This window comes from Aphelocoma coerulescens, chromosome 8, assembly GCF_041296385.1.
Source record: "Aphelocoma coerulescens isolate FSJ_1873_10779 chromosome 8, UR_Acoe_1.0, whole genome shotgun sequence".
In the NCBI taxonomy this organism is placed as follows: domain Eukaryota; kingdom Metazoa; phylum Chordata; class Aves; order Passeriformes; family Corvidae; genus Aphelocoma; species Aphelocoma coerulescens.
The window spans coordinates 29,245,033-29,257,566 of record NC_091022.1 but is presented as its reverse complement, the minus strand read 5'-3'; the positions used below and the strand labels follow the sequence as shown (position 1 = coordinate 29,257,566).

Here is a 12,534-nt window from a genome sequence, read left to right as displayed (position 1 = left end):
ACTTCACATCAGAGTCGATCCCTTTTTTCTCTGCTCTGACTCTTGTACTTTATGCATTCAAACTCAGCAGCTTGCTGGGTGCCCTGATGGAAAGATGAACCTCTTGCTGTCACTTCCACTGTTCTGTGTAATTTCAGTTCAAAGCAGTAATTAAAGAAATTGTCCATTTTCTGGGAAAATACTTCTAGAAATGTTCCTTCTGGAGGCTGCAGGAGGGGTGATAGTGCAGTGGGATTTTGGTACGAAGGAGTAGTCCTGGACAAATGTAAAATCTCATTTTTTATTGTAAGTAGTATCGGGCTTGGGATTTTTGGTTTATGGCTTTTTTTTTTGGTCTGAGGTAACTGGAAGAGTGGATTTTGTGCAGATTATGTACTCACTGAGGTACTCTGGGACTGGTGGGTTTAGTCAATAGAAAATGTGTTATATCTGATGACTCCTGTGAGACAGAGCATGAGAGTCATTGATACCAAGAGTCCTCTTGACTTCTGTTGATGGAGAAGAATTTAAACTACACTGGCGTTTGGCTTCTTATCTTTCTCAGGATAATCGTGGTGTTTTTAATGGCTGTACATGGCTGAAGCATTTTGCTTAGGTAAATAAATTTGGGATATGGTTTTGGAATTTAGGGGGAGGAAGATATGTAAATATAACCAATATTACTCTTCTTGGGCCCTTACGAGAGAATTCAAGGCATGCAAATGCTAAGTGGGGGAGTGGAAATGTCATCCTTCAAAGACACATGAAATGCAAGGACTGTGATAAAAGTGTTGTGCACTTTGAGGTATCTGAGTTACAAAGCTTGTAGTTCATGGAATTATATCTATGAATCTTTTAACATACTCAGCTTGTTCTTTATTTCTTACGGAGCGTTGCAGAATTTGTTTCCCTGGAGGTGGCTGAGGTAAGGCTGGAAAAATCCTACCTGATCTTTAATAATCTTTCACACGCAGTACTGGTAATACTCCAGAATTGCACTATCACTGGATAATTTACACTTAAATCCTTTCATCTCTGTGCTCCCACCTTCAAAAAAAAAAATCCTTTAGTGTTATAGGGAGCCAGAGATTGCACACTTGAAATACCTTGGCCTTGTTGCCAGTTCAGTCTCACCTGCTTAGACTGATTTATTGTGGGTTTGTTTATTTTCTTTTTCAGAGGGCAAGACTGAAAAATGCATTTATCCCATTATAGTTAACAGATTCAGGAAGTAATTTGCAGATCAGGAAACAATGGATCTCATACAATAAAAGCACTGCCTAGGTAATTCATAAGGAAGATAAACTTGTATTGTTAAGCTTGCACATTTTACTCTTATTTGTAGGCCATGTATTGCTCTCCTGTGCTTTCCACCATTAAGCAGTAATGTTACTGCATTAGTAAAAAAGCACTGCTGCTGTGACTGGCTTTCAGAGCCACACACAAAATCAGATAATGCATTTTACTGAATTATGAAGAACGGTGTTATTTGTTTGTAACCGCTCACTTAGTTATTGCTCTCGGGGCTCCGTGTTGCAATTTAATCACTTCCCTGCATCTCCGGAGCTCTGCCAGGCTGGCATGAGGCAGCGAAGGGACAAAGCAGGATGACTGGCAGCTAAGTGTTTCAATCAGTCAGGATACTGATTTATTTCTGCAAGGAGGAGTGTAAAGGAAATGAGAATGGCTGTTTTTTGTAAGTGATGCGCTGAATAGTCATCACTTAAACACTGGAGGTCACACATAAACACTGAACTCTTGAGAAAGGGAAAAGAACCCCACAGGAGTGTGTCTTGTCACCCTCACTGCACACAGGCTTTGGGAAGTGTGTGATGCTCAGCATGGCCCGAAAAGGCAGCACAAAGGATGAGTCTGGAATCCTTTCACTTACAGGGTTTTGCTCACAAAAGAAGAGATATGAAGCATTAAAAGGCAGGGTGTTGGGGATTCCTTGTTGTCTGTCTAGTTACTGTAAACACCTGTGAAGTTTTAACTGTATTCAGGAGTCTGGCATTGCAGAATGTTTAAACTGGACCCAATGAATTGGAATAGGGCAGGTGGTGTAAATATCTGTGCAAATTGATCCCTTCTGGAGTTAAAAATGTATTTTAACTAGAGCAAAAATAGGAGTAAAAACATTGGTGGAATATTGTATCTGTGCTTTAAAAATATTCATGGGTATGCCTGGGATAGGAACAGATACATTAAAGTTTTCATTGCCTACTTTGAGGCAATAGAAATAATGTAATTTTACACCCCTCTTGATGTGCTGGTTTTCATCTCAAAAAAATTAATCCTTTTTGGATAGTCAAAACAATAAATACTCTGTAGCAAACCTGACAGCATTAGATGATGTTTATAAGAGAAAGAAAATTCAACTAAAGTTTTTTGCTAATGGTGTATCATTCCTTCTGTATTCCATCTGAACTCATATAAAATCCAGGGGAAGCCAGCAGATAGTTTTGAATGAAATTAGGTCTTTCTAAGATTTTAAACCTCCAGAGCCCCCTGAAAATCTGTGCTCAACAATCATGGCTTTTATAGCAGGGAAGATACCTTAGCTATCAGGAGACTGCTTTAGTGGGGTATTCCCTAGAAAGCCCCCTGTAGCCTAGCCTACATTTCATCTTCTTTTTCTAACCTAAATCCTGAGGTTGTCAAACACTTTCATAAAAAAAGTATGCACTAAAATTTGATGGAAATGCAGCTACATAGAGAAAGAACAACTTTAGGAGAAGCTTTTAGTGCTGACAGTAGAGAAACTTTTTACTGTCTCATGAAAAACTGAAACTCTGACTGCAGGGAGAGAGAAGGGGACTTGCCTCTTGGTCAGAGGAGAAATCTCTGTGTTTGCTGCTAAATGCACTCAGGGGAAGTGAAGGTATCTGCAGTATAAAATAATAAAATACAAAAGCAGCCCTTGCTATTTGCAAGATGGCAAAGGAGAAGCCCCACTTCTTGATTACACTGATTCCTGGATGTTTTATGCATCCAGATCAATTGATATTTCTTTTCATGGCACCCATGAAGACACAAATTTTGAGGCCTATTCTGTTTCTTTCACAGGGAAGGTGTATGATATGTTGATAGATGTATGATCACGATAGTTTTGGAAGATAAAGGAGAAGAGAAAATGTGCTGTGGGCAGGAAACAGCTACTTCAGCATTTCTTTTCCCTCCTGTCTTTATTTTCCTGAGCTAACAGTCCATTCAGCCTGAATACAGATCTATTCTTAATGTGTTCAGCTGCATTATTTAGCCTACCACTGCAAGCCAAATTGTTATCCCTGGAGATGGAATTGCTAAATTGATTTAATGGAGCTTTGTTAATCTGGAATTTCATTTATATCTTCTCTTGCATCTGTCCATTGTCGCTTCTTTGTGTTTAGGAAGTGTGATTTTGGCCAAAAGGCACAAATATACGCTAAGAGCAGCTCTTTAGCTTCTGGCTACCTGCAAGAAGGCTGTCGAGGAGACTCTTGTCTTGTGAGAAGCACTTAAAACTTGCTATTAAGTCCTGCAGTGCCCCTGTTTGCAGCACATCGATCCTTTGGAAGTGAGGCCCTGAAGGAGCAGATCTCTGTTGTGCTCCATGGCTGTGAGTAATTACTGAGAAACACAGAGAAGAATACCTGAGTGGTTTATTCATAACCTGCTTAGTGGCTGCATTCCTGACTCCTGCATGGTTGGAATGCCACTTGCTGGAGCCAGCAGTTGAAACCACAACCAACTGCTGGCTGAAAAGATCTGCAGTGGTGAAAAGCACTGAGAGAGAGAGAGATATCAAATAGTCCCCTGGAAGGATATGGATAAGGATTACATAGAAGAGAGAATTTGCAAGCCTGGAATGTGTTTTTCCCTCCAGTATCTATTTCCATTTCCTGTCAAATGGCTTTCAATATTTAGGTTATTTCACATTTTGTTATAATCTCTTGGATGGAGATCAGATACAAGATTTACAGTCTCAAAACAGGTTGAAATGGTTCTTGATGGTGTCAGGAATATTTGCAAGGTTTTAGCAGCTGATACGGTGCAGATGAGTGCATAATACAGATAATAACATTTATTATCTGTATTGCTATCCCATTCCTCAGAGCTGTGGACGTGGATTGGAGCCCTCCTTGCCTTCATTTTCTCCCCATGGTCCTAGGCACATGGAAAAAAAAATCCCAAATTATATTTTAGAATGCTTGATAGTAGAGACAACTGCAGTTTTCTGATGAGGAAATAGCAGAATGATGTGACTGTGGTTATGAGCTAGTCAGGGTTCAAATATCAACATCTTCTACCCCTTTCTCTCATTCATGAAACCACACAACAAATGACATATTCGAGGTGAAATTTTAACAACAAATAATTGGCTTTGGAGGACTGTTTGGCTGTTCTTTAGGGGAGCACCTGGACCTCCCCCCTAAGATGCTTTTTTGGCACCTCTGTGTGGTGATACAGATGGAAAAGGTCAGCAATGGGATGAGTACAAGGAATTAATGATTTAAGAATAATATGATAAAAAATTATTACCTCTCAGCTGCCCCACCTTCCTCAAGCAGTGCATCCAGTAATCCTTTCCAGATTGTTTTTTATGAGGCCTGATCTGATGCAAGAGCAAATAAACTTTGGCTGCTGAGCAAAGTAACACTCTCACCTGGCTTGAGAGGGACTTACATGAGCAGTAGGAGTTTCTGTAACACATTTTTGCAGGGCCAGGATTCTGTTTGCAGGATTTGTTAGTGCATTTCTTAATGGAAGAAGAAAAGGTTCGTGTTACCTATGAAATGTTGAGCATTTAAAGCTTTCTGCTTGCTAACAGCTTTCTAGTTTCTCTTTGTTTCTCCATAAAGTCTGTTCTTTCTCAAATTATTCTGTCTCCTCAGAGCAATCTTCAGCTAAGAGTGAGGACAGATTGGCACCATGAGTGATTCAGTGTCTTGAAGCTGAGATTTGTGTTAGGGAAATGTGATGTGATGCAGGGACAAAAGGTGATCTTGCCCATGTTTGTCTTTAATTAATGTATTTCTTTCCTATTAGTTTCAAAGGATTTTTTCCTAGCCAGGAGTTAAATGGACCCGTTCCGTGTTTATATTTATGCAAATGACCGTTGTGTCACTCAGGTTGCAACATTAAAGAAAAAAAGCCAGATATTTTACATGCCTTTGAGTATTGAAGTGATTACAATTACCTACATAAAAGGAGTTGCTTTATTAATTAATTAACTTGGAGAAAAATGTCTAGTGACCCTCTGAAGGAATATCAATAACTGAAACATTAATTATGTAAACAAGATCTGTCTTTACTATTCATTATTCATGGTTCAACATGAAAATTGCCTTTTAAAATAATGCTTCATTCATATATTTCAATAAATGTCTAATCTGCCTAGCTTGTGACTTGGATCTGGATTTTGAGTCAAAGACTGTAGTGACATGGATACAGACCTTGGGGCACTTCATTTGAGCTACCAGCACCCAGTTCCTAATTGCTGGGCTGGCATTGTTTTGGGGACAGGCTCTCTGAAGCAGCAAATCCTCTTTGGGGATGAGTTCTGGCCAAATTTGTGTCTGGAGAGACAGAGTTATTGCATTTCATAGGGGAGGAAGGAGAGGAAAGAAGCAGCAAAATACTTGCAGAGCTTTTGTGACTTGCCCATGGTTTCAGAAGGGAGGCTGCAGCAGAGCTGCAGAACCAGCCCAGCTCCAAGCCCTGTTGAGTTGTGGAATTGAGTTTTTCTCTGAGTCAGAGGCTGCAGTACCAAGGCAAACAAATACCATGAGGAGAACAGGGTTATACCACGTGTTTGGTTCCTGTGATCTTGTGCACTCAGTAAACTTGCTGGTCCTTTCTGCATTTGGAAGATGTGACTGAATGCCTCCTGGCAAGTGCTGCAGGTGATTTCATACAGGTTGTGAGAATCCTTGCCTTGTAAAGAGCTCTGCCTTTTTATTTTCTAAAGTTTCACCGAGCATGTTAGCAAATTCTGATGAAGGATTCCTGGAGGGTTGTATTCCTTTTCATATCCCTAAAGACAACACACAAAGGTTTCCAGGGCTGCTTTTTGCTCAGGTGCCTGTGAGTGCACCTGTAAGAGGAGAGAGAGGAAGAGCTGTGTTTATTTCTCGTAATCTCAAAGGCTGTGCTGCACGTAATCTTGAGTGTGCAGACAAAAAGTAGTAGCTGTGCAGTCCCAGAAAATCCTTTACTCTCCACTCCCTGAAGAGCACCTGCTTTCGAGCATAAGACGTTCAGATTTCCTTTTTTTTAAAGCCTCAGAACTCGCTTTGCCCATAGCAGGAAGGGCTGATGAAGAAATATGTGTGTCCCCCCCTTTCCCTTGTAGCGTGATGAATTGTGGAAGTCCTGATTGAAAATTCTAATCACAGCCTTGCAGTCCTTCAGATCACAACCCCTGACAGTTGATTCACTCCTTTTCATGCCTGCTGCCTCTGACTGCTCCTGGTGCCTCGTCTGCATGAGTCTATCATTAGCACACAAAGCATGATGGATTGGCCAGGGTACCTCCATCCTCAGAACCTGGGAAATGCTTCTCTTTCAGAATCAAAGAGCCTGTGTGTGACATCGTCATGAATGAGAGAAGAAAGTAATGCAGTATTGGAGGTGCCTGTTTGCTGCCACTGTTTAGAGGGAAAATGATGCATTATGGGGACTGTAAGTACCTGGCCTGTTCGTTTGGGGTTTGGCTCCTTGCTGGGAACGATGCAGAAAATCACGGATGTGGAGCAGGGCAGGAGCTGAGTCTGGCATGTGCACAGCAGTTGTAATGCTTTTTGGAAATCAGAGCTGTAAGCACTTCCAGAATTCTACTTAAAGTTCAGCCTAATAATGAAATCATTTAACTTTCAGTGAGATCTGATGGCCAAAATGAGCACAAGCAGTGGCTTTTGGTACTGACTGTGGGCTCAGTTCACTTTGGTGGATTCTCTTCTATAGACCCTTTTCAACAGGAAACTTTTGCAAATGTTTGCATCTTGCAAATGCTTTTATTCATCTGTGTGACTTGGCATTTAATGTTTCAGTGAACAAGACAGTTAAGTTTTGGCTCCAGTGAAAGATTGATAGGAACAATTTTCGAATGTGGTATCACAACAAAGTGGAAATATGTCATGTTCAAATACTGAGCTCTGATGCGTCATGTGGTCTCGTAATAAATGAAATAGCACTACCAACCTGACAGATGTGCAAGAAAATGGTTTTAAATTTATGATGATTAATTTTCAAGATGAACTGCAATGAAAAAAATTGTTAGTAGATGCTTAAAGAAGGGGAACCAGCTTTCTGAAATGAGAACAGGCAGGTAATGATAAAGCTGCCTTCACTTTTATGTTTTGCTTTCTAAAATTTTAGCAATGGGAAAATTGGTATTCTGGCTGCTGCAGCTGGCGTTAACAGCTACTCATGCAAGTGTAACATCTTGTGGAAATTCCACTTCTTGGATTTGTGCTACTGCTTCGTGCTGGTTATCTTGGAAGTAGGAGTAACTCAAAGCAGAGCTGAAGGTTTTCTACCTGACGATCCTTTCAGAGCCTTCAAAATAAAACAGCACTGAACTTAGTGGGAAAACAGAGGTAGCTTGATAGTACCTTGGAAAAAACCCAAGCTTTTCTGAAACTCAGCTTTTTCATTCATTTTGAGGATTTGCCACTTGAACATTGACTTTGTTTTGCACTAGGACAGTTAAATGTAAAGGATATTGTTTGGTAAAGTATAAAGTGATTTAGTTAAACATGGTTAGGTAATTTTGGGCTCAAAACAGCCCTTGACAGCCTTTAGTGAAATCAACTCCTGCCAAATGCAAGAAGGTGAAATGGTTCCCATCCCTAGCACTAAAGTCCATTATTTGAAGGAACTGTGTCCTAGTGAGGCCAAAACTGAGCTTTCCAGTTGGAAATGGAGACAAACAGCCTCAGAAAGGATGTGGGCTGTGCTTTTTTCAGAGCAGGAGTTCAGCAGGGGGAAAAAAATCCTAAATATCAATGTCATGTTAGTTTGAAAGAAATAAAGCGAGGAGATGTTTTGTTTGTCATTAGCACTATAACCTTTTACATGAGAATGTTTTAGGTTGACAGCAAGTTATGTGGGAAACCCCAACAATTGTCTGCCAGCTGTTAATTTCCAGCACTCTGAGAACAGCTGCCCTGTAGCATCTCCTCATATCTGACCTTCCTCATCTTCAGCAGTGCTCCCTCTTCTCTGTTAAACACACTTGGTGGTTCTAGAATTTTCCCTGCCATTCTGGGGGCAGTGGGTGTGTAACTCAAAGGCAGTATTTTATCTGTGGGTTGCAATTTAAGTTCACTTAATAGTTAACAGAAAAGGAAAATTCTAGGAGCCATTTTGGCTGTCTGAAGATAGATCTGAATGCACGTGTCCATTTTATTTTCTGCAGAGATACTTGTCAAAACAAGGTCTCTGCTGGTCCCTGTCAGGTCCCTGTCTTACTGTGCCCAGAGGAAAGAAAAAAACAAACTCTCTGAGGAGCTTAAGGATCCAAATACAAAATTAGTATAATAAGTATAAAAATGTCAAAACAGATGAGATGTATCTGGAAATGTACAGTATATTGTGCTTGCTGCCTTTATTGCACTTCATAATGGCTTTCATACAAGTTGCTTTGACCCTTAGTCTTTATTATCAGGAATTTTTTTTATCCATTAAGATCCCCAAAGAATAGCCAAGATCATGCTGAAATGTTTTTACCTCCAACTAATGCTACTATCTGTGCTGGAAGGGAAAAAAAAAATCTGCATTGTCAGAATCCTGGTACCTAAAATGTGTCAGATTATGTTCTGTGCATCACTTAACAGCTGGGTGCCCTATACATTTGCTGCTGCTACCTATTTGCAAAGCATTATGCAGTCATCCTACATGGGGCCATTTTCCATTCCCCTTGAATGCTTTTTCCCTACTCTGGAATTCCCAGTAATCCATTGACAATTCACTTTCACCAAAACTGGAACTTTTCCCAATCTTACTTTGTTTTAGAAACGAGAATACTCTGGGAGACTTTCATGATCAGCACGGATCAGCTGTACTGTGGCATTTACAACTGGGCAGAATTCAGAGTTCCTTAAGCATAAATATTCCCAAACACTGGTGTCTCACTCGGTGTGAGTGTGTTGTTCAGTGATTCTGATGTCTGTTAGCACCTGACATGAAATGACCCAAGGAGTGTGTTCATTGGTTTCAGTGACAATTGGATTGTGTCTCTCTTGCAGTTTCTGACAAGCTTAGCTCTCAAATAACCCGTGGTTGTTCACCATCTGAGCTGATGAAGCTTCATAAGTTTTGGAGGTTAATTCAGGGAACATTTGAGTTGTATTTGCCATCAAAAAAATTCCATATATGGTGGCCTGAGTTTTATTTAAAAGCTTCATTATTGCTTAAGGATTTATATTGTCTGTAGCAATACACAAGATCTAATGGTCTAAAGGCATGAGCAAAGGAGTTTTATTTTTAAAAATAATACACTTCTTAGTTCCACACTTTGTCTGTGTTACCTAGGTTTTCTGATCTGTTTAATTCAGTGAATTTCATCTTTCATTTCATTACATCAGAAAAGATCTCATGAAATGTCTATAAAGGCAAATCCAAGTTGCTCTCTATTACCACAGAGAGCTGCTGTTCTGGCCCTTGTGGCTGTACCCAAATGCACTTTAATCCAGGCAGCAGGAGTGGTGCTCATGTGCCAGCTGTGAGAGCTCTGCCTCCGAGGACACTGTCCAAGCCTGCCCAGCACTGTCAGGGCTCACTTTTCACAGCCTGGTCCTGGCTAGTTTGGGCTCTGATTATTGATCACACAATAGAATTCCCATTTCCTAGGTTTAGGTGTAAATTTCCCTAAATAGACAGTGAGGATTGTTTTTTGAAATTTTTACATTTCCTCGTGTCCTTTGCTGTGTGAAAAAAAACCTTCTTGTTTACGAAATATTTACAATCACTGTAATGCAAGTATGTAACTTCTTAATAGAAAATACTCATAAAACTAGGTTGGTACTTGAGATTACTACTCTGAATCCTGGCAAGAGGTACCTAAATTACATCCACCACAGTGACTAACATTTTGACATTTACAGATGGGCCTTTGACTTTACAGCTTGTCAGATGTGACCTATGTATCCTGGGCTGTAAATACCTGGAATCTGGAGTATGAAGCTGGAGTCTATCTGTGCATGCAAATTTTTGCTTTTGAATTTCACTGTAAATAATTTTCATACCTTAAGATAGTTCCCCATCTGAGATGTGAGTTACCATTATTGATACAGTTACTAGATTATATTGGAATTATTAGAGTATTAGAACTAATTTGAATTAAAGATTGTTTATGAGTTTTGGACCTTATGTAAAATATTTTGATATGTACTTTGGCAAGATAAACTAAACTGTTAGTGAACATTTTAGTTTGCCTCTGAAATTTGAGAAATATTTTTCTCCTAAATACTGAGTGTAGAGTATTTCATGAGGTTTTGCCTGAACTTTTCAGTTTGTTGATGGAGCTGCTCAAACATACCCAAAAATAAAACAGAAAGTGCCAAGAAAGCTAAATTTCCATCCTGCCACTCTCTGTTGGCAGTGACCAAATCACTTTTGCAACAGAAAATCCAATATTATGGTTTTCTTTTTAACTTTTATCTGGCAAATGAAGGCAGACTGATCAACAGGCACAATTTCAGATGACACGTGAAGTCAGGATTTGTACTTCCTCAAGAAAATAAGGGTTTCTGTATAGCCCGTTTTAAGTCCAGTGCCATACTTTATTAGGTATTAAGAATGTGATTGTAATAAAATTGAGAAGAATGTATTGGCATGTTCATGTTTTAAGCAGTAATGGCTGTGGCTTGTCTGAAACAGTCTAGGCTTCATTTTAACATCAAGTGACAAAGTGGAAAGGCTGTACAAACGTATGGTACTTTAATTAATGGGGGCAATACTAAGCTTTGAAAGTCCTCTGGAGCTTTTGTCTCTGTTGGAACATTGTGGTGTGAATCTTCCCTAATAGTTAAAGCAAATGAAGTAAAATAGCCTTTGGGCTATTTTGTTACACTGTGTTGTTGGGGAAAAAAATTAATCCTGTGCCATTTTGCATTTGCTGTCTGTGAATCAAACTGTGAAAGCTAATTTAAAAACTTTCACACTCGGCTTGAATGAGGACTGTCAGTGCTTGGAGAATGTCAAATTGAATGCAATTAGCTGGAGTTGGGCTAGCCTAGATATACCCATCAGCCTCAAAGTGCTCAGCCTTAATGGCTGCTCTGATAAACTAACACAGAGGTTACAGGAAGGGATTTAAAGGCATTAAAGTCCTGCTGAAAACTTGCCCTGTGTAGAAGAGATCTTTGAAACCAAAATAGTTTGTACACCAAGGGGCAGGGAGGTAGTGAGACCCTGTGGAAAATTAAATACAGCACAGAGGTGTATCCAGGAAAGGGAAACAAAACCACTGGTGAACCTGTTCAGAAATTGTAAATACATCAAGTACTTAAGTATTTGTTAATTGTTAAGCAGTGAGTTACCATTTATGGTCTCTGAAGTAGTTGGGTGTCAAAGGCTTTTGTAGAAGAGGCAGCTGGTACAGCTGTGGTGGAGTGAAATCTTGGAATGTTTTAGGGAATGGTGGCACTACTGGTGTTCTAGTTTGGAGAAATAATGGGGCTTTGAAGTTAATCTCTTAATTGTATCTGTTGATCAAATGCTGCATCGACCCATAATGGGGACTTGAGGTCCAAACTTAATTGATAAAGTGAAGCTTCATGCTTGGTTCTGTGTGTTCAGAGTAACTTTCAGACTGGATGTGAGCAGATCTCTCAGACTGCAGGTGCTCAAGAGACAGGGATTTTAGGAAAGAGACTGGAGGAGAAATAGGAGGTGAACAGCTGAAGTTGTGAGAAGAGTTATCTGTTGTATCAGCTGCTAGTCTAAAATATGATGACTCTTCCCTTGGAAGATGGGATGTTTGCCAGTCAGTGGACTGTGGCTTTTGGGATATTATTTTTCTCTGAGAACATGTCAGAAAATGTGTTTGGAGCTCATTCAGAACCCTTTTTTTTTTTTTTCTCTCCTCTTTTTCTTGGAGAAGACTCCCTGCAGAGTTTTATCTCCAGGTGCTGAGTGAGGTCTCAACCCAGGTTATTCCCTGAGAATTGTAGTGAGTGACCCCTGATTTTGCTCATGGGGAGAGAATCCTGATGGTAAATTGAAAAGAACCAAGTCTGTAAATTAGCATTTTACATGTCATCCCTTCTCACATGAGCAACACGAATTGTGCAGACAACAGCAGCATTTTTAGTTAATGAACCCAGCCATAAGCACTGTTCACGTTTAACATATTTACAGGGGGTAGCATGCAGTCAAAAAATTCCATTAATTCTTTTTGCATGAATATTGTGTGCATGAGTGCATACATTTATGTGTGGATTTGTATGTATGTGTACACTATCAGTGTATGCAGTGTTAAAGCATACAGAGTAATTCAAGAAGAATCACTGAGGAGGTTTCATTAGGCATGGAAATGTATTCAGCAGAAGATTTGAAATAACTCTTTAA

At 39.8% G+C, this 12,534-nt stretch overlaps 1 protein-coding gene across 12 annotated transcripts in view; it reads left to right on the top strand.

The window, feature by feature from the left end:
• The window catches only part of DAB1 (DAB adaptor protein 1), a 271,420-nt gene that overhangs the window by 140,507 nt on the left and 118,379 nt on the right, over positions 1–12,534 (top strand). For 8 of the 12 annotated variants that reach the window (XR_011152561.1, XM_069023524.1, XM_069023526.1 and 5 more), the window contains one exon: positions 6,530–6,642. The exons of 3 other annotated variants lie outside the window; for them this stretch is intronic. The gene's annotated coding sequence lies outside the window, so the exon portion shown is untranslated. Of the gene's footprint in view, positions 1–882; positions 905–6,529; positions 6,643–12,534 lie in introns of those variants that run through there. One more of the 12 variants, XM_069023521.1, reaches the window with a different exon arrangement.